This window comes from Mustelus asterias, chromosome 27 (genome assembly GCF_964213995.1).
Source record: "Mustelus asterias chromosome 27, sMusAst1.hap1.1, whole genome shotgun sequence".
NCBI lineage: Eukaryota > Metazoa > Chordata > Chondrichthyes > Carcharhiniformes > Triakidae > Mustelus > Mustelus asterias.
The window spans coordinates 39171386-39192468 of record NC_135827.1 but is presented as its reverse complement, the minus strand read 5'-3'; the positions used below and the strand labels follow the sequence as shown (position 1 = coordinate 39192468).

The window sequence follows — 21083 nt, the reverse complement described above, 5'->3', positions numbered from 1 at the left end:
TTGACCAGGGAGAATCGGTGGATGTGGTTTATTTAGTCTAGAAGGCTTTCGACAAGGTCTTACACAGCAGATTACTACCTGTTAAAGCACATGGGATTGTGGGTTGTGTCTTAAGGTGGATCGAAAGCTGGTTAGCAGACAGGAAGCAAAGAGTTGGAATAAATGGGTCTTTTTCTGATGGCAGGCAGTGACTAGGGGGTACCGCAGGGATCTGTGCTAGGACGCCAACTGTTTACTTTATATATTAATGATTTGGATGAGGGAATTAAATATTATCTCCAAGTTTGCAGATGATACAAAGTTAAGTGGGAGGGTGAGCTGTGAGGAGGATACAGAGATGCTTCAGCATGATTTGGACAGGCTGAGTGTGTGGGCACATGCATGGAAGATGCAGTATAATGTGGATAAATGTGAGGTTATCCACTTTGGTAGCAATAATAGGAAGACATTATTATTTGAATGGGTGTAAATTGAGAGAGGTGGATACTCAGCGAGACCTTGGTGTCCTCATGCATTCGTCGCTGAAAGTAAGCGCACAGGTACAGCAGGCAGTAAAGAAGGCAAATGGTCTGTTGGCCTTCATAGCGAGAGAATTTGAGTATAGGGATAGGGATTTTTTGCTGCATTTGTACAGGGTATTGGTGAGACCACACCTGGAGTATTGGAGTTTTGGTGTCCTGACCTGAGGAAGGATGTTATTGCTACAGAGGGAGTGCAGCGAAGATTTACCAGGCTGATTCCTGGGAGGCAGGTCTGTCATATGAGGAGAGACTAAATTGGTTAGGATTATATTCATTTGAGTATAGAAAAGTGAGATGGAATCTCATAGAAACTTATAAAATTCTGACAGGGTTAGACAGGGTAGATTCAGAAAGAATGTTCCTGATGGTGGGGGAGTCCAGAATTAGGGGTAATAGTTTGAGGATAAAGGGTAAACCTTTTAGAACTGAGGTGAGGAGAAATTTCTTCACCCAGAGGGTGGAGAATGTGTGGAATTCACTACCACAGAATGTAATTGAGGCCAAAACGTTGTGTAATCTCAAGAAGGAATTAGATATAGCTTTTGGGGCTACAGGGATCAAGGAATATGAGGGGGAAGGGGGGAATCAGGGTATTGAATTTAATGATCAGTCATGACCAGAATGAATGGCGGAGCAGGCTCGAAGGGCCGAATGGCCTCCTCCTGCTTCCAGTTTCTATGTTTCTGTGTATGTCCCCACTTTGGTTTCTTTTTCTTTGCAAATTTTGATTCTTTTTCTCTTGTATTTTGCAGTGAGATGGTGACTGTTTATGATTCTGCCATTCCCACCTCCTCTAGACCAATCAGACTGCATTTTACTGGGAGCGGTTGGCAGCTGGGTCGATGGTTCTTCCCAGACCCCCACTGGAGGGAAAGTTGCAGGAAGCCAGCTTGCTTTATGCAAGCCTGCCCCACAGCCATAACATGCAGGGGGTGCGGGGGGGGCGGGGGGGGGGGGGGGGGGGGGGGGGGTGGTGGTGCGGGCAACAGTGACACTTCCTCCCCTCACTGTGAAGGGAATTCCGGCCTCAGGAGCTGCCAACCAAGCATTTTGGTAACTTAGAGAGACAGGAATGATGGGGTTTTCGAGGAGCAGGAGGGTAGGAAAACCATCTTGGGAGGGGGTTACCCCCATTGTGCAAATTCCTACCACCAAAATAAATAAATTTGCGCGTACACTTTCCTAGGTGTAGGTTGATGATAATCAATTCCTGGGGGAGGAATTGGAACAGCAAAGAATGACAGAGCACAGGAGGCTATTTGGCTCATCATGTTTACGCTAGCTTTTTAAAAGAACGATCCAATTAGTCCCACTCCTCCAACTGCCCTTTGCCATAGCTTCTCCATTTTTCCCCGCTCAAGTGTTTATCCAATTCCTTTTTGATAGTTACTCCCACCACTCGCTCAGGCTGTGAATTCCCAAAGCATCGCAACTTGCTGCATGAAGAAATTCTCATTTGTCCTCTAATTCTTTTGCCAGTAAAGCACATTCAGGTTAAAGAATTGATGGGTGAGTAGATTTAATGATTCTTTAAATGAACGAAAATGGAATAGAAGGATATGTTGCCAGAATTAGATGAAAAGGGGGAGGAGGAGGAACAGCAGCATACACCGGTGGGCCGAATGGACTGTCACAAATACTACATAAACTATGTAAATTTATATTTATTTGTGTTTTGGTTTCTATGGGTGCGGAAGAGATATATTGCAAGTTGTATATCCTCAAGGTCAGATAAAGGATAAGTTAAAGCCAAACCTGCTTCACTTTGCACTGAGGTGCAGGTTGCAGGGGACGGTAGCATAGTGGTAATGTTACTCATGAGTAATCCAAACACCCAGCCTATACTGAACAAACAACAAAGAAAATTATAGCACAGGAACAGGCCCTTCGGCCCTCCAAGCCTGCACCGACCATGCTGCCCGACTGAACTAAAACCCCCTATCCTTCCGGGGACCATATCCCTCTATTCCCATCCTATTCATGTATTTGTTCAGACACCCCTTAAAAGTCACTATTGTATCTGCTTCTATTACCTCCCCCGACAGCGAGTTCCAGGCACCCACCGCCCTCTGTGTAAAAAAATTGCCTCGTACATCTCCTTTAAACCTTGCCCCTCGCACCTTAAACCTATGCCCCCTAGTAATTGACTCTTCCACCCTGGGAGAAAGCTTCTGACTATCCACTCTGTCCATGTCCCTCATAATCTTGTAGACTTCTATCAGGTCGCCCCCTCGACCTCCGACGTCCTAGTGAGAACAAACCAAGTTTCTTCAACCTCCCCTCATTGCTAATGCCCTCCATACCAGGCAACATCCTGGTAAATCTTTTCTGTACCCTCTCCAAAGTCTCCAGGTTCTTCTGGTAGTGTGGCGACCAGAATTGAACACTATATTCCAAGTGCGGCCTAACTAAGGTTCACACATGTGAATTCAGATTCCACAGCCAGCTGCATGAATTTAAATTCAATTAATTAACAAATCTGGTCTAAAATGTTCGTCTCATTCATAACAGTCATGAAATCATTGTAAAATCTCATCTGGTTCACTGCTGAGGGGCACGGTGGCGCAATGGTTAGCACTGCTGCCCCATAGCGCCAGGGACCCTGGTTCGATTCCCAGCTTGCGTCACTATCTGTCTGTGTCCACGTGGGTTTCCTCCGGGTGCTCCGGTTTCCTCCCACACTCCAATGATGTGCACATTAGGTTGATTGGCCATGCTAAATTGCCCTTTAGTGTTCCAAAGTTAGGGGGATTAGAAGGGTAAATACGGGGTAAACCTGGGTATGTCCTTTGCCGTAGCTTCTCAATTTTTCCCATTCAAGTTTTTATAGTTTACTCCCACTACCCGCTCAGGCAGTGAATTCCAAAATCATCGCAACCTGTTGCTGAAGGAAATTGTCATTTGTCCTCTGATTCTTTTGCCAGTAAAGCACATTCAGGTTAAATAGTTGATGGGTGAGTAGATTTAATGGCCTTCTTCTGAACTGTAGGGATTCTATGACTGACAGCAAAGGAAAACTGCCATCTTTAACCAGTATGCCCTACAGGTAGGATCAAGGAAAACCCTAAAGCTTTCTATAGGTATGTCAGGAGTAAAAGAATGGCGAGGGTAAGATTAGGGCCAGTCAAGGACAGTAGTGGGAAGTTGTGCGTGGAATCTGAAGAGATAGGAGAGGCACTAAATGAATATTTTTCGTCGGTATTCACACTGGAGAGGGACAGTGTTGTCGAGGGGAGTACTGAGATGCAGGCTGTTGGACTGGATGGGATTGATGTTCATAAGGAGGAGGTGTTAGCAATTCTGGAAAGGGTAAAAATACCCTGGGCCGGATGGGATTTATCCTAGGATTCTCTGGGAAGCTAGAGAGCAGATTGCAGAGCCTTTGGCTTTGATCTTTGTGTCGTCATTGTCTACAGGAACAGTGCCAGAAGACTGGAGGATAGCAAATGTTGTCCCCTTGTTCAAGAAGGGGAGTAGGGTCAACCCTGGTAATTATAGACCGGTGAGCCTTACTTCTGTTGTGGGCAAAGTATTGGAAAGGATTATAAGAGATAGGATTTATAATCACCTAGAAAGGAATAATTTGATTAGGGATAGTCAGCACGGTTTTGTGAAGGATAGGTCGTGCCTCACAAACCTTATTGAGTTCTTTGAGAAGGTGACCAAAGAGGTGGATGAGGGTAAAGCGGTTGATGTGGTGTATATGGATTTCAGCAAAGTGTTTGATAAGGTTCCCCATGGTAAGCTTTTGCAGAAAATACGGATGCATGGGATTGAGGGTGATTTAGTGGTTTGGATCAGGAATTGGCTAGCTGTAAGAAAACAGAGGGTCGTGGTTGATGGGAAATATTCATCCTGGAGTTCAGTTACTAGTGGTGTACCGCAGGGATCTGTTTTGGGGCCACTGCTGTTTGTCATTTTTATAAATGACCTGGATGAGGGCGTAGAAGGATGGATTAGTAAATTTGCGGATGACACTAAAGTCGGTGGAGTTGTAGGGAAGTGGCAGGTTACAGAGGGACATAGATAAGCTGCAGAGCTGGGCTGAGAGGTGGCAAATGGAGTTTAATGCGGAAAAGTGTGAGGTGATTCACTTTGTGAGGAGTAACAGGAATACAGAGTACTGGGCTAATGGTAAGATACTTGGTAGTGTGGATGAACAGAGGGATCTGGGTGTCCATGTGCATAGATCCCTGAAAGTTGGCACCCAGGTTGATAGGGTTGTTAAGAAGGCGTACGGTGTGTTAGCTTTTATTGGGAGAGGGATTGAGTTTCGGAGCCAGGAGGTCATGCTGCAACTGTACAAAACTCTGGTGTGGCCGCATTTGGAGTATCGCGTACAGTTCTGGTCACTATTATAGGAAAGATGTGGAAGTGTTGGAAAGGGTGCAGAGGAGATTTACCAGGATGTTGCCTGGTATGGTGGGAAAATCGTATGAGGAAAGGCTGAGGGGCTTGAGGTTGTTTTCCTTAGAGAGAAGAAGGTTAAGAGGTGACTTAATAGAGGCATACAAGATGATTAGAGGATTAGATAGGGTGGATAGTGAGAGCCTTTTTCCTCGGATGGTGTTGGCTAGCACGAGGAGACATAGCTTTAAATTGAGGGGTGAGAGATATAAGACAGATGTTAGAGGTAGGTTCTTTACTCAGAGAGTAGTAAGGGCGTGGAATGCCCTCCCTGCAGCAGTGGTGGACTCGTCAACATTAAGAGCATTCAAGTGGTTATTGGATAAACATATGGACGATATTGGAATAGTGTAGATTAGAGGGGCTTTAGATTGGTTCCACTAGTCGGCGCAACATCGAGGGCCGAAGGGCCTGTACTGCGCTGTAATGTTCTATGTGACTCCAGACTCTCAGCAATATGGCGGTCTCTAAACTGTCCTCTGCAATTACCTAACAGGCCACTTCGTTGTATTGAATGGTGACAGAGAAAAGCGCTGTTGGTGTACCCACAGCACACAGACTGGAGAGAGTTTCAAGAAGGTGGCCCACTATCACCACCTCAAGAGCGATATATCCCTAGAATGATTAAAATAAAAAAGAAATTTAAAATGTCCCAGTCCCAGTCTCAGAAAACAATGCACCAGTGAGGGGGCGGCACGGTAGCACAGTGGTTAGCACTGCTGCTTCACAGCTCCAGGGACCTGGGTTCGATTCCCGGCTTGGGTCACTGTCTGTGTGGAGTTTGCACATTCTCCTCGTGTCTGCGTGGGTTTCCTCCGGGTGCTCTGGTTTCCTCCCATAGTCCAAAGATGTGCGGGTTAGGTTGATTGGCCATGCTAAAATTGCCCCTCAGTATCCTGGGATGTGTATATTAGAGGGATTAGCGGGTAAAATATGTAGGGGTATGGGGGTAGAGCCTGGGTGGGATTGTTGTCGGTGCAGACTCGATGGGCCGAATGGCCTCTTTCTGCACTGGAGGGGTTTCTATGCTTTCTATGATATTAACATTTCCTAAATGCCCGCAACATGACATTGTCAATTTGGATTAACTTTTGAGATTGCCATTATTTAGGAGCTGTGCAGAGACGCACAGAAACAGGCCAGTCAGTCCAATAAATCCATGCTGACTCTTTGGATCTTATCCGAGGGTGGTCTTGGCAGGTGCAAAGAGGAGGAAGCAGAAGCTAAGACGGGCGGCCTCCATAATCCCCTGGTGGGCAGTGAGATTGTCAGTGCCCTGAGGAGGGAGGGTGAAAGTGGGGAAAAGTACTGTGAGGATGGAGGTAGGATTGTTCAGGAAGCAATGGGAATCCGAGCAGATAATCCCTGCAGATATCGAAACCCGAATCAAAAGAAAAGAGTTGCTGGAAATCAGCTGACAGGACTTTATGCAAGTTCCAGGAAGGCAAAGGAATACATTAGAAACATTCAAGAGTGCAAAAAATTCAAATGAAAGTGCAATGCCTGCTGTTATTATGGTTTGGTTTCCCCATTCTTCCTGTATTCTCTGGCTCAGACTTTGGAAATCTTGTGGAGCATTCCTCATTCCCAGTGGGAATTTTGCTTTATCCAGAAACCGCATACAATAACAAAAATGTTTTTGGGGGCTGGGTGAATGGAATTGAGCTTTTCAATGGAGGGGGTTAGTGGACAAGGGAATTGCCAAGAGGCATAATTGCTGGGAGTTACCATCAAGCTCAGCATCAGGGGGGTGAGCCAATAGGATGATCAGTGGACCTGTCCACCCAGGCCTGATCTGATCACCTTCCCTCCCTTGGTTTCTCCCCCACCCCCTCCGCCACCGCCCCCCGACTCGGTGTGACTTCCATCAAAGCCCCAGCTCCAAGAGTGATTCTGTCACCAGCACAGCACCACATTTTGTGTTTTGATTTCATGCCTTGCGCCCCACGGATGTCTCATCAGAGGCAGAAAATCCTGTTTGAGAAGGTTTAGGAGTTTAAGGCAAAGAATATCGGACGGAGAGCTCTGCAGAGGCAGACATGTCACAGGTGCATTGTGCAGTGTAGGGGTGTTCAGCATAGCAGGGGTTAATCTGGGACTGGAACACAGTTCCGCCCACATTGTGATGTCGAGAGTGACAGGACAGAGTATGATGGCGTGTCGAGAATCTGACAGAAGTCAGCATGAAGATAACATATAGACAGGGCTATACCTTGGAGATATGTGTATAATTGTGTGTTAGCAATCAACAGTTAATGTTCAACCACACAAACCTCCTGGTGGCAGTGGTCATGTTTAGCTCTCGGACTGTGAGTGCAGAATTCAGCTTGATTCTGCTGTTTCTCTCTCTGCCTGTGGCTCTCTCTCATCTTCTCTGTTCCATGTGTGTCTCACTTGTGTTTTTTTCCTTCCTTAATTGCTTTCTCTCCTTTCATTCTCTTTGTCTCTTTATTTTTCTCTTTGTATAGACTGAGGCTGTTGGGAATGCTCCTGCAGAAACAGAATCCATATCCATACAATCCCTACAGTGCAGAAGGAGGCCATTCGGCCCATTGTGCCTGCACTAACTCTCCAGAAGAGCATCTTACCCAGGTCCACCCACCGCACCCTCCATCCCCAGGACCCCGCACATCTACCATGACTAATCAACCTAACCTTTATACCGGCACGGTGGCACAGTGGTTAGCACTGCTGCCTCACAATGCCAGGGACCCGGGTTCAATTCCCGGCTTGGGTCACTGTGGAGTTTGCACATTCTCCCCGTGTCTGTGTGGGTTTCCTCTGGGTGCTCCAGTTTCTTCCCATTGTTTGAAAGACGTGCTGGTTAGGGTGCATTGGCCGTGCTAAGTTCTCCCTCAATGTACCCGAACAGGCGCCTGAGTGTGGTGACCAGGGGAATTTCACAGTAACTTCATTGCAGTGTTAATGTAAGCCTTACTTGTGACTAATAAATACACTTTTACTTTATATCTTGGGGACACTAAGGGGCAATTTAGCAATGGCCAATCCCCCAAACCTGCACATCTTTGGAGTGTGGGAGGAAACCGGAGCACCCGGAGGAAACCCACGCAGACACGGGGAGAACGTGCAGACTCCACACTGACAGTGACCCGAGGTCGGAATTGAACCTGGGTCCCTGGCGCTGTGAGACAGCAGTGCTAACCACTGTGCCACCGTGCCGTAACAGTTTAAAAAGTTAAGTAAATAAGCATTTTGAAAGTAAAAGGAGAGTGAAGCTAAGAGGGTAACTGGAGATCTGACACAGGTATCCTGGAACCTTTGTCTGTCTCTCTTGTCCTCGGTCTGCTTCAGTACCATTTCTATGGTTCTATGGTTCTTCCTCTATTTTCGGTTATTATCCACATTCCTGTCTCCTCTTGTTCTTCCTCTTTCTTTGTCCGTTCCAGTTTCTTTCACCCTTCAGTCTGTGTGTCTCCTTCTATCTTTTCCTTTCTTTTTCCTCCCCTTTACTGCCTCTCCACCTTTTTCTCGTGTTCCTTCTTTCACCCTCACTCGCTTCTGTCCCTCCTCCTCCCTCCCTCTCAAATTAAAATTATTTACCGTCACACACATCCATTTGCCAAGCCAAAGGATCTTTCAACGAAGGTTTAAAAAAATAATGATTGATCAGTCTAACTGCTTGCACCTGACCGCAAAGAACCTCTTACCCGAGGAGTATTTGATTATTGCAAAAATGATTAATTTTTCCATTTGGGATGGAGCCCAGCATCTGCCTGGATGGAGATCAAAGAGTCAGTTTGTGTGGAAAATGATCGGAGTCCACAGGGAAGGTGGGAGAGGCACTAACATTTTGTGTTGCAGCCAACTGCACATCATGAAGGCAACTTTCAAGCTTATCACTGTTTAGATAGGAAAATAAATGGGGCCCACGGAGTTTGAGTGTGTGCCGGCAGCCAGGTCAAAGAAGCAGGGGCCAGAATGAGGAGAATCTTTTTTTTTTTCGCAGCGAGCTGTTGTGATCTTGGAAGGCCAGTGGAAGCAGATTCATCAGTAACTTTCAAAAGGGAAGTGGATAAATACTTGGAAAGAAAACATTGACGGCTACAGGGAGAGAGCAGAGGGGACTGGAGCTAATTGGATACCTCTTTAAAAGAACTGACACAGGCACCGTGTGTCTAATGGCCTCCTTTTGTGCTGTGTGTCATGTTAGATATCAGCCACAACTCAGAGAGTAGCGTTCTTGTCTCTGCTTCAGAAGGTTGTGTGTTTAAACACACTGTAGAGATTTGAGTGCAAAATCCACACTGGCGCTTCCGGTGCCAGCACCCAGGGAGTGCTGCACTGTCAGAGGTGCCATTTTTCAGATCAGGCATCTGCCGTCTCGAGTGGATATAAAATATCCCAGGACATGATTTGAAGAAGAGTAATATTTATCCCTTGGTGACAACTCCATTACAACTGCTCCTGCGGGGGGGGGGATAGGGAGGAGGGCGTGAAATGCTGTGTATCTTCAGCAATTTACAGCAGTGTATTTTTTGTGTGTGTGCTTCGTGTTAATGGTTTAGCTCAATTGATTTTCCCCCTGCTTCTGTTTGCAAAGTACAGCCGTCCACAATAACAAGTGGAGCCTGCCGAATTTCCAGGGCTGAATGCAAAACACAGCAGGAAATATGAGACTGAACCATTTTGATTCCTTTCCCCCTGCTTGTTATAATTGGCCGGTTACAAGAATGGCCATCAACCAATGCTTTTGCCAATTAGGACGGTGCGGCAATTCTCTGCTTTTGGCCGCCCAGTGCTGGTGACATTTAAGCATGATTGGGCAAGGTGAGGAGTGCAGCACGCTGACAGAGTGTGGAATGTGAAAGGAGAAGGAACCAGAAAGAGGGGGAAAAGATAAGCACAAGCTGGAGAAAATCAAGCTTTAAAGACACAGCCCCCCCCCCCCTTTCTGTTCTGTTTCCAGTAGTGAAGGTGTGAGACTCGCAGCAAAACCTGGAGGACCTTTTAAGCCGAATTACGATAGATTTCCTCCCACCCTGAATTTAACCAGCAACAGACAACGCCATCCGATTCCAGGAACATTCCTGATTCGATTCCAGATTCAGGGTGTCAGTTGAATCATTGTACATTGTCCTCAGAACCATTGGGTGAGGGAAGAGAAAACTGACCAGGGTTCCATCACTCCAGCAAACTCTCTTGTGCACCTGGTGATAGATTATCTCCTCATAGAATCATAGAATCCTACAGTGCAGAAAGAGGCCATTTGGTCCATTGAGTCTGCACCGACCATAATCCCATCCAGGTCCTATCCCCATAACCCCATGCATTTACCTGAGCTAGTCCCCCTGACGCAATGGATAATTTGGCATGACTAATCCACCTAACCCGCACATCTTTGGACTGTGGGAGGAAACCGGAGCACCCGGGGGAAACCCACGCAGACACGGGAAGAATGTGCAAACTCCACACAGACAGTGACCCAAGCCAGGAATCGAACCCAGGACCCTGGCGCTGTGTTAAATGTCGGCAAGCAGGCATCTGACATTTATGTGCACACACTTGTTGGGGAGGCTTAGCTTAGGCTCAGCTGTGATACTGCCCCTCATTAAATGACCCATCCACACTAAACCCTGCGCTCTCGCACGGATGAACAGATACGTGAGGTGATGTAGGGAACCGCAAGCAGCAAGAAACCTCAGCTCTTGGCGATTGGTGGATGGGTTGAATTAGCAGAGGTTGGGGCCTAGACAGCTGAAGATATGGCTGCCAATGTAGAGCAATAGAAATCCGGTGATTCACAAGAAGTTGGAATTAGAGGCGTGCAGAATTCCCTGAGGATGGTGAATCTGAAGGATGTTACAAAAACATGGAAGGGCGGGGGAGAGATTTGAAAACAAGAAAGAGAATTTTAAAGTTGAAGCGTTGCTGGACTGGGACCAGCGTAGATGAGCAAACAAAGGAGTTGATGGTGAGCAAGATTTGGTGCAAGTGAGGATACAGGAAGTAGAGTTTTGAATGACCAAACCATTGAATGAAACAACCATTCAGTTATAAAAACAGTGCTATAAAGGAAAAGAACACAATGTTTGCATTCATATAGCACTTTTCACAACCATTAGACATCCCAAAGTGCTTTACAAACAATAAAGTACATTTGAAATGTAGTCACTGTTGTAATGTAGGAAACACAGCAGCCAATTTGCATACAGCAAGCTCCCAAAAGCAGCAATGTGATAATGACCAGATAACCTGTGATTGAGGGATAAAAATCAGTCAGAACGCTGACGCAAACTCCCCCGATCTTCTTCAGAATAGTGCCCTGGGATCTTTTCCATCCACCTGAATGGGTAGATGGGGCCTTGGTTTTATATCCCATCTGAAAGACAGCATCTCTGTCGATGCAGCACTCCCTCGGTACTGCACTGGAGTGTCAGCCTCTATGTGCTCAAGGCTTGGAGTTGGACTTGAACTCAGAGCTTTGCGACTCAGAGGCAAAGAGTGCTTCCAACTGAGCCAGACCTTACACGGTTAAAGAAAGATCACATTCACAGGGTAACAAGGGATAGGCAATAAATGCTGCCTGTTTAGTGTTCCCCAACTCTCAAGAACAAAGATTTTTTTTAAAGACAGCTTGATTGTCCATTGCCAACTGGGAACGGAAGCAGAGGGTCATTGAATGCCTGTGGTTTAGTGAGGATGGCGAGTGTAGCCTCTCTGGCTCCCTTTGAACTGATGTCTTGGCCACAGTGCAGGGACCCACTTCAAAGGCCGAGACATCTTACTGAGCCTGTTTCTGGTGATCACGTGGGCTTTTAGCTCCTTTGTTGGTGGTTTCTCTCCGATGAAAGGACTCTCCTTCTGTTCATATTGGCTGCATTGTGGGCTAAGTGCACAGAGGTTACTGGATGGCCATGACTGTATGCAGAAAAAACAAATTAGAAAAGCAAGTGCAAATAAATTCTTCATGTGTTGCATTAGTCAGTCGAATTTCGGGTAGGCTGTTCTGAGGTGACTCACGGTTTCTATGTGAAGCCAGTCCAGTAAAATAGTCTGCTCAAGGGTGTGTTACATAGAATTATATCACGTCTACAGAACTGAAACAGGTCATTTGGCCTAACTGGTTTCTGCTCTACGTAAGCCTCCTCCCACTCCTCTGCATCACACCCTATGCGCATAACCTTCCATTACTTTCTCCTCAAGTGTTTATCCAGCTTCCCATTAAGTGTATTTGTGCTATTCATTTATGTGGGAAACACTGGCTGGGCCAGCATTTACTCAGTAAGAAGTCTCACAGCACCAGGTTAAAGTCCAACAGGTTTATTTGGTAGCAAACACCACTAGCTTTCGGAGCGCTGCTTCTTCGTCAGGTGAGCGAAGGAGCAGCGCTCCGAAAGCTAGTGGCATTGCTACCAAATAAACATGTTGGACTTTAACCTGGTGCTGTGAGACTTCTTACTGTGTTTACCCCAGTCCAACGCTGGCATCTCCACATCATGACAGCATTTACTGCACAGATTAAGAGTCAACTACATTGCTGTGGGGAGGTCTGGATCTGGAGTCACGTGTAGGCCAGCCCAGCTAAGGATGACAGATTTCCTTCCCTAAGAGGCATTTGTGTATCAGATAGAATTTTATGACAATCACTTTCTGGTCAACAATAACACTTCATTCCAGGTTTTTCTTGAATTCAAATTTCACCATCTGCCATGGTGAGATTCAAACCCGAGTCCCCAGAGTATTAACCCTGGGTCTTCTGGATTAATTGTCCAGAGTATTAACCCTGGGTCTTCTGGATTAATTGTCCAGAGTATTAACCCTGGGTCTTCTGGATTAATTGTCCAGAGTATTAACCCTGGGTCTTCTGGATTAATTGTCCAGTGACAATACCACTGCCCCACTGCCTCCCAATCGCAAATGCTCCTTGTGGTAGCAAGCTTCATGTTCTAACCGCTCTCTGGGTAAAGACAATTCTCTTGAATTCCCTATTGGATGTTTTTGATTTGATTTGATTTATTATTGTCAGTGGCCATTTTATAATGATAAACCCTAGTTTTGAGGCAGAAAATGTGAATTGCATCATTTTTCTTCCATCCTCAGTTGGGTGATTTGGGTGAAGATGTCACCGTTACTCAGTAGCCTCCACATCAAGTTCTCATACGAGAGGAATAGAAAGTACAGTAATTAAACAGGGAGAAAGCAAGAATTGTCACTTTCTTTCCTTGTCGATTGAAATTGCAACCAAGTTAAAAATTGTTCTAAGTCTTGAGACATTCTTTAAAGTCAGCTGACACGTTTGTGGGTGCCGTTGGGCCTGACTGATGTTCAGTTCAGAGGATGTTTCAAAGGCTCTTGACAGAGTGGAAGGAATCCTGCCCCGCTTCCTATATCCAGCCTCTCAGGACTTTGGCTGGTGTTACTCAGAGAGCTAATATTACATTGTTGGCCTGTAATTATTTAGCTGATCTCTGTTGGTGCTGTTTCAATTGACCTCAAAGTATAGGGGTGGCCAACCCTCCAGGATTGCCCGGAGTCTTCAGGAATTGAAGACTAATGTCCTGGCCCTTGTCCCAACCAAAACTGGGGAGAAAATTAAACGACGTGCAAATACAAAAACTATGGTTTTGTTCATATTTTTCAACCCTTTTTGTTGATTACAGAAATATTGGAAATGGGAACAAACTAAAAAAGGAAACGTGTGAATAGATTTTTAATGTGTTGTGTTAGTCGGTAGAAGTTTGGGTAGGCTGTCCAGAGGGTGATTCGCGGTTTCTATATGAAGCCAGTCCATGTTTCATCCCGAGTAAAATAATGGGTCTCTTCTCTTTAAGAGTGTGTTGTACAGAATTACATTGAGTCTACAGAGCAGAAAAAGGCCTTTCGGCCCACCTGTTCCATGCTGGTGTTTATGCTTCACATGAAGCTCCTCCCATCCCTCTTCATCTCCCCCTGTCCTCCTGTTCCTTTCTCCCTCATGTATTTATCCAGCTTCCCCTTAATGCTCCTCGTCCTTATATTCTCATGATGTTATTGCCATGCATCTGCTGCTCCTGTCCATATCATTGAGGTCATTGGAAGGTGCTGTTGAAGGAGCCTTGGTGAGTTGCTGCAGTGCGGCTTGTAGATGGTACACGCGGCTGCTGCTGTGCGTCAGTGGTGGAGGGAATGAATGTTTGTGGATGAGGTGCCAATCAAGCAGGGCTGCTTTGGATGGTGTCAAGCTCCTTGAGATTGTTGTTGGAGTTGCACCCATCCAGGCAAGTGGAGAGTTTTCCATCACACTCCTGACTTGTACTTGTGGGTAACCTGGATTAGGCCTGTCTGTGATATTCGCACACACTATCACCAGCCCTCGCTGCACCCCGACTAAACCAGGCAGGCAAATAACACATACCAGCTATACACACAAATGATGCACAGTCATTTGGAACGTAGGGCAGCTGAAACACAGAACAACACAACCCAATATGGGTCAGTGCCCACAGGAAACAAGAAAGAGTATTACAAAGCATTTCAAGCTCAGAAACAGGCCATTCAGCTGCAGGGATTATGTGAATTTCTATGAACTTCTAAAAGTGTAGCCACTGTTGTAATGATAGAAACAGAGCAGTGAATTTGTACATAGTAACCTCCCACAAACAGCAATGTGACAATGACATGATTATTTGGGCTATTTTCTGGTTATTACGAATTATACATGTTCCAACTATACCACAGAGTTACTTTGGAAATCAACTCATCTTAAATGCTGACCACTAGGAGGTGCAAGATATCCATTGGGGCTGATTGGTTCATCGTGTTCCAGCCCCTCTTATCCACTCCCCTCGTTGGTAGGGGAATGCCTTCCTTTGCTTGGGATCCTCCTTCCACCTTCAACATTCCTACGATGTCTAGGCAATGAGTGTTGAGAGCAGATTCCACAATGGAGAAATGTTGCAGATGTTCCCAATCCCCTTCCCTGCGCACACATCAGGCCTGGGTTTACAGAAATAAAAACAGAAAGTGCTGGAAAAATTCAGCAGGTGTGGCAGCATCTTCCTGGTTGATTCACAGCTTGGTATGGCCTCCTGCTCTGCCCAAAACCACAAGGAACTACAAAAGGTCGTGAATGTAGTCCAATCCATCACGCAAACCAGCCTCCCATCCATTGACTCTGTCTACACTTCCCGCTGCCTCGGCAAAGCAGCCAGCATAATTAATGACCCCACACACCCTGGACATTCTCTCTTCCACCTTCTTCCTTCGGGAAAAAGATACAAAAGTCTGAGGTCACATACCAACCGACTCAAGCACAGCTTCTTCCCTGCTGCTGTCAGACGTTTGAATGAACCTACCTTGCATTAAGTTGATATTTCTCTAGATCCTAGCTATGACTGTAACACTACATTCTGCACTCTCTCATTTCCTTCTCTGTGAACGGTATGCTTTGGCTGTATAGCACGCAAAAAACAATACTTTTCACTGTCTGTTAATACATGTGACAATAATAAATCAAATCAAAATCTGTGGAGTGAGAAATAGAGCTAATGTTTCAAGTCCAGTATGACCCTTGAAGAGAGGTAGGAATGTGATGGGTTTAATCTTGCTGTAAAAGGGGGAAGGGGCAGGTGACACAGAAGAGAAGATCAGGGTTACATTAACGAGCGGAGGAGAGAAAAAAGACAAACATACCATGGAACACAGGCAAAGGGAGTGGCAATAATAGTATTAAAGACACAAAGCTTGATCAGAGTAGGTATTAATAGCAGAGTAAAGTTGAGTACTGTCTTAAAGAAAAATAGCAGAATGTGTTAATAGCTGAGTCAAGGTCAACTCTGTCTGAAAGTAAAACCATGAGAACAAGATACAGACTGACACGTGGGGAAAACAAATTCAAAATGGAGGACAGAGTTCATAGTGTGAAGTTGTTGAACTCAATGTTCAAGTCCAGAAGGTTGTAAGATGCTGAATCCGAAGATGAGGCAAGTTCCTCAGACTTGCGTTGGTCTTCACTTTTACTGGCTAGTGACGAGGAGGGAAATACTGGCTCCATTTGGCTCCTCTTTCTAACCAATTGTGAGTTAAAACATTGACAACATCTCTCATGATACTTCCATTTCAAATCAGCTCAATTGAGTGTGCCTAAGCTCATTGTGGGTCTATCATCATATAACTGAGATTGATAGGTTTTTGTTAGGCAAGAATATTAAGGCACAGTAAGAAACCTCACAACATCAGGTTTAAGTCCAACTTCATTTGGAATCACGAGCTTTCGGAGCGCTACTCCTTCATCCCTGTGATCCCAAATAAAACTGCTGGACTTTAACCTGGTGTTGTGAAACTTCTCACTGTGCCCACCCCAGTCCAACGCCGGCATCTCCGCATCCAGAGTATTAAGGGTTATGGAATCAGGGTAATTAGATGGAGTTAGGATAAAGATTAGCCAAAATCCAACTTAATGGTACAATGTCCTTGAGGGGCTGAATGGGCTCCTTTCTGTTCCCGTGCTCGCAAATCAATGCTGAATGCAATCATCAACATGTGTTATTATTTATTTATTTTCTCTCTGTTAAAGGTTGAGTAGGATAAACATGGTGCATTCCGAACTGGGTTCTCTTGCTGTGATGCGGTCTTAGCAAGAACTCTCTGCCAGACTGGTTTTGTCGAATACCCAGTGACTGGAGGTAGCAGTATGATCCTCAGCAGGTCAAAACTGGACTGATCCCAGCAGGTGTGTTTCATCTAATGATCTTTGAAACTTGTTTGCATTGCTGTGTTAGGGACCATCTTTAAATCTTGACAAGACGACTTGGTCCAATTCTATATATTTCCACACTCGGAACTGTAGTATCAAAAAGAAGACTGTGTTTTCAAGTAAAAAAATAAAATCTTGCATTTATGCAATGTCACACAGTACTCCGCAGAAGCCATTAACACATCAAATTTGACACTGAGCTGCATATTAGGATAGATGGCAAAAGGGCGGCACAGTGGTTAGCACTGCTGCCTCACAGCGCCAAGGACCTGGGTTTGATTCCCAGCTTGGGTCACTGTCTGTGCAGAGTCTGCAAGCTCTCCCCATGTCTGCGTGGGTTTTCTCCGGGTGCTCCGGTTTCCTCCCACAGTCTGAAAGACGTACTGGTTAGGTGCATTGGCCAGGCTAAATTCTCCCTCAGTGTACCCAAACAGGCGCCGGAGTGTGGCGACTAGGGGAATTTCACAGTATCTTCATTACAGTGTTAATGTAAGCTTCACTTGTGACACTAATAAATAAACTTTAACTTTAAGGTTCAAGAAAAGAGGTAGGTTTTAAGGAGCATCATGAAGGAGGCAGAAGGGGTTAGGTTGGCGATTCCAGAGTGTTGGGCCTAGGCAGCTAACGACACGATGAGCAAACAATAAAATGATGTGCAAGTGGCTAGAATTGGAGCAGTGCAGAGGTTTCTGGGGTTGGAGGAGATTACAGAGGTAGGGAGAGGTGAGGAATTTGAGAATAATTTTAAAATGGAGGCATTGCCAGGCTGGGAGCCTATGGAAGCCAGCGAGCATTGTGGGGGGTGGGTATTGGATAAGCTCTTGCTGCATGTTCGGATATGGACACCAGAGTTTTGGGTGAACTCAAATTTAGGCTGGGTAGAAGTTGGAGGCCGACCAGGAATTGTTCAGTCTGGAGGTGACAAAGGGGCGGAGCTAAGGCTGCACACATGTGTAAAATGCACCACTTCATTGTGCAGGCAATCCAGCTCAGAAAACAGAAATATTGCAGCTTGGTTTTCAACTATTTCAATTCCCAGCCAGTATCTCATCTGTTCAAAGACTAGTTAATCATTCATTAAAAAAAGTTTGTATCAGTGTCTATTTACACAAGTTTCATCACACTTTAGAAGTCACCCTCCAACGTGTCAAAGGAACACAAACCAGGAAGTGCGTCAATTCGTGTTGGTTTTAGTTGACCAGGAGCCAGTAATTTACAAAGAGCGACCATTGCACAAACTTTACACTGACCACTGCAATTAAACTCTGACTGGCCACAACCTGTGTTTATTTGTGCAGTGATTAAACTTTGGGAGAGAAAGGGAAAGCCTACCAAATCAGAAGATAGTCATTGTGAATTACATTCCTTTCCCTTTAATATACAAGTATCCCCCAACTTACTCGGACAAAAACCTCCAAGCAACCACTTGCTTTGTAAAATAAACATGTTCCTTTTTCACTACCATGCCCCCCCTACCCCCAGAACATCTTTGCACTTTTCCTGAGAAGATCTGCTGTTTAGAGATGGTCCCTCACAAAGCCGTTCTGCATTTACAGTGCTCCAAATTCTCCTTAGTGATTTGCTTGTTCAAAGTGTTTAACTTGGAATTAAAAAGGTAACGATGTCTCATTGTTAATTGATCGCAGCATTTTGAATGCGCTAAGGCAGATGTTTATTTGTCTTTGTTTGTTTGGACAGTTTAATTTTTCTCTGGGAAAGGAATCCTGATTTCCTTTATAGAAGGGTGGCTGGCGTTTACCCACCCACTTTGAAAAGAGAGCGACCTATTTTAATAAATGTTAACGCAGACACTCTTGATGAATATTCTGCCGCCCCTATCCTCACTAAAGGTACAGCCGCTGGCGGGAATCATTTGGATCTCCAAACGTTTTCAAACAGATCTCTGACTGCTCCAAATCCCGGTCCATCGCCGTTTCCTTGAAGTTCACAGATTCCAGCTTCTTCACCTGGGTCACTTAACTTTTTCTGATTTAAAAAAAAGTCTTGTCAGGCCATGACTTGGGAGGTGATGGTTAAAAGAAGAATTAACCCTTTACAACGCAGTTCAAGTCTTGTTATTTTGTACGAAGGGTTTGGATACAACCTCCTGTCCTAAATGTTCTGGAAATAGCCAATGGGTTTTTCAGCCGCCTTTTCTGTCAATTTTCTTCATCCTCTTCCACCCAAAGGCTTGGAGCCACCGCTGGAACACCATGTCAATGGGACAGAAGGCCCATTGGTATTGTCCTTATCTGAGAAAGGATGTCCTTGCTATAGAGGGAGTACAGCGAAGGTTTACCAGGCTGATTCCTGGGACGGCAGGTCTGTCATATGAGGAGAGACTAAGTCGGTTAGGATTATATTCATTGGCGTTTAGAAGAGTGAGAGGGGATCTCATAGAAACTTATAAAGTTCTAACAGGGTTAGACAGGGTAGATTCAGAAAGAATGTTCCCGATGGTGGGGGAGTCCAGAACTAGGGGTCATAGTTTGAGGATAAGGAGCAAACCTTTTAGAACTGAGGTGAGGAGAAATTTCTTCACCCAGAGGGTGGTGAATGTGTGGAATTCACTCCCACAGAATGTAGATGAGGCCAAAACATTGTCTGATTTCAAGAAGAAATCAGATATAGCTCTTGGGGCTAAAGGGATTGAGAGATATGGATGGAAGGGGAGATCAGGATATTGAATTCGATGATCAGCCATGGTCAAAATGATTGGTGGAGGGCCGAATGGCCTTCTCCTGCTGCTAGTTTCTATGTATCTGGAGCAATTGGCCATTCTTAATTTATCAGTTTAGACACTGAGGGTGGAATTTCCCCGCCCCGCCTCGCCCCGCCCCGCCTCGCCCCGCCTCGCCCCGCCCCGCCTCGCCCCGCCTCGCCCCGCCTCGCCCCACCCCGCCCCGCCCCGCCCCCACCCCGCCCCGCCCCGCCCCGCCCCAAGACACCAATCATGCAAGGGTCTGTTGACCTCGGGCAGCATGTTCTGGTTTTGGGCGAGAGTAACTGGAAAATCCCGCCCTGAGGGTTGGATTTTCCCTCTGGGAATGGGAAACAGAAAGTGGAACTGTTTCAGAACCTGCCCCTGGGGGAAACGGTCACTCACTGGGGTATTCACATGGGCTGCCCCCTTAATTAGCATGGAGACAGGTTCACTGCCCAATTATATGGGTGGGATGCTTCAACACAGTGGCGCCCTCTCACCAACTTTTTAAAATTAAAAGATGGGATTGCAGCCAGGTCACCACGGTGGGAGTGTTGGGGGGGTGAACCTCGAGCCCTCTACAGGGTGGCCTGTGGTTACTCCTGCGTCCATGCAGGCAAGGAGGGCCTCAAGGGCTGCTTGAAGCGCATTGATCTGCCATTGGTTGACTGCCATGTAAATTAGCCCCTGATAGTGAGGAAAACTGGAGGCCAATTGGAAAATTCAGACAAGGTTTAGCAGACTGATTCTTGGAAGGCGGGACTTACTCATGAGGAGAGATTGAGTCGGTTTAGAATTGTATTCACTGGAGTTCGGATGAATGAGGGAGGACCTCATAGAAACCTATAAAATTCTAACAGAATTAGACATGGTAGATACAGGAAGGATGTTCCCAATGGAGCCCAGAACCAGGGACCACAGTCTGAGGATATCGGGGAAAGCTTTTAGGACAGAGATGAAGAGTAATTTCTTCACCCAGAGCGTGGTCAGCCTATGGAATTCACTACCACAGAAATGGTAGCAAATTCCATAGTGCAGGGGAGGTGATGGCCTCGTGGTATTGTCGCTAGACTATTAATTCAGTGAATGTTCTGGGGACCCGGGTTCAAATCCCACCACGGCAGATGATGGAATTTGAATTCAATAAAAAATATCTGGAATTAAGTATCTACTGATGGCCATGAAACCATTGTCGATTGTCAGAAAAACCCATCTGGTTCACTAATGTCCTTTAGGGAAGGAAATCTGTCATCCTTACCTGGTCTGGCCTACATGTGACTCCAGAGTCACAGCAATGTGGTTGACTCTCAACTGCCCCTCCAAGGGCAACTAGGGATGGGCAGCAAATGCTGGCCCAGCCAGCGATGCCCACGTCCCACGAATGAATTAAAAAAAAGTAGCTGAGATCCAAAACATTGTGTGAGTTCAAGAAGGGATTCGCTCTTGGAGCGAAAGGGATCAAAGGGTATTGGGGAAGGTGGGATCAGGATATTGAGTTGGATGATCGGCCATGATCATACTGAATTGCAGATCAGGCTCAAAGGGCCAAATGGCCTCCTCCAGCTCCTATTTCTATGTTTCTATGCCATGTTTAGTTAGATTTTGATTAGAGCTCAGTCAGCTACCTGCCTCATGGGACTAGAAGCGGTGTTGACCCCAATCCCACCTCTGCTCAAATAGCTGGTAAGAAGTTTAACAACACCAGGTTAAAGTCCAACAGGTTTATTTGGTAGCAAAAGCCACACAAGCTTTCGGA

The 21083-nt window shown here is 45.8% G+C and overlaps 1 long non-coding RNA gene across 1 annotated transcript in view; it reads left to right on the top strand.

Annotated features, from left to right (window-relative positions):
- The window catches only part of LOC144479970 (uncharacterized), a 220271-nt gene that overhangs the window by 156924 nt on the left and 42264 nt on the right, over positions 1–21083 (top strand). The window contains exon 6 of the long non-coding RNA XR_013495596.1: positions 16444–16599. This is a non-coding gene — a long non-coding RNA (uncharacterized LOC144479970). The remainder of the gene's footprint in view (positions 1–16443; positions 16600–21083) is intronic.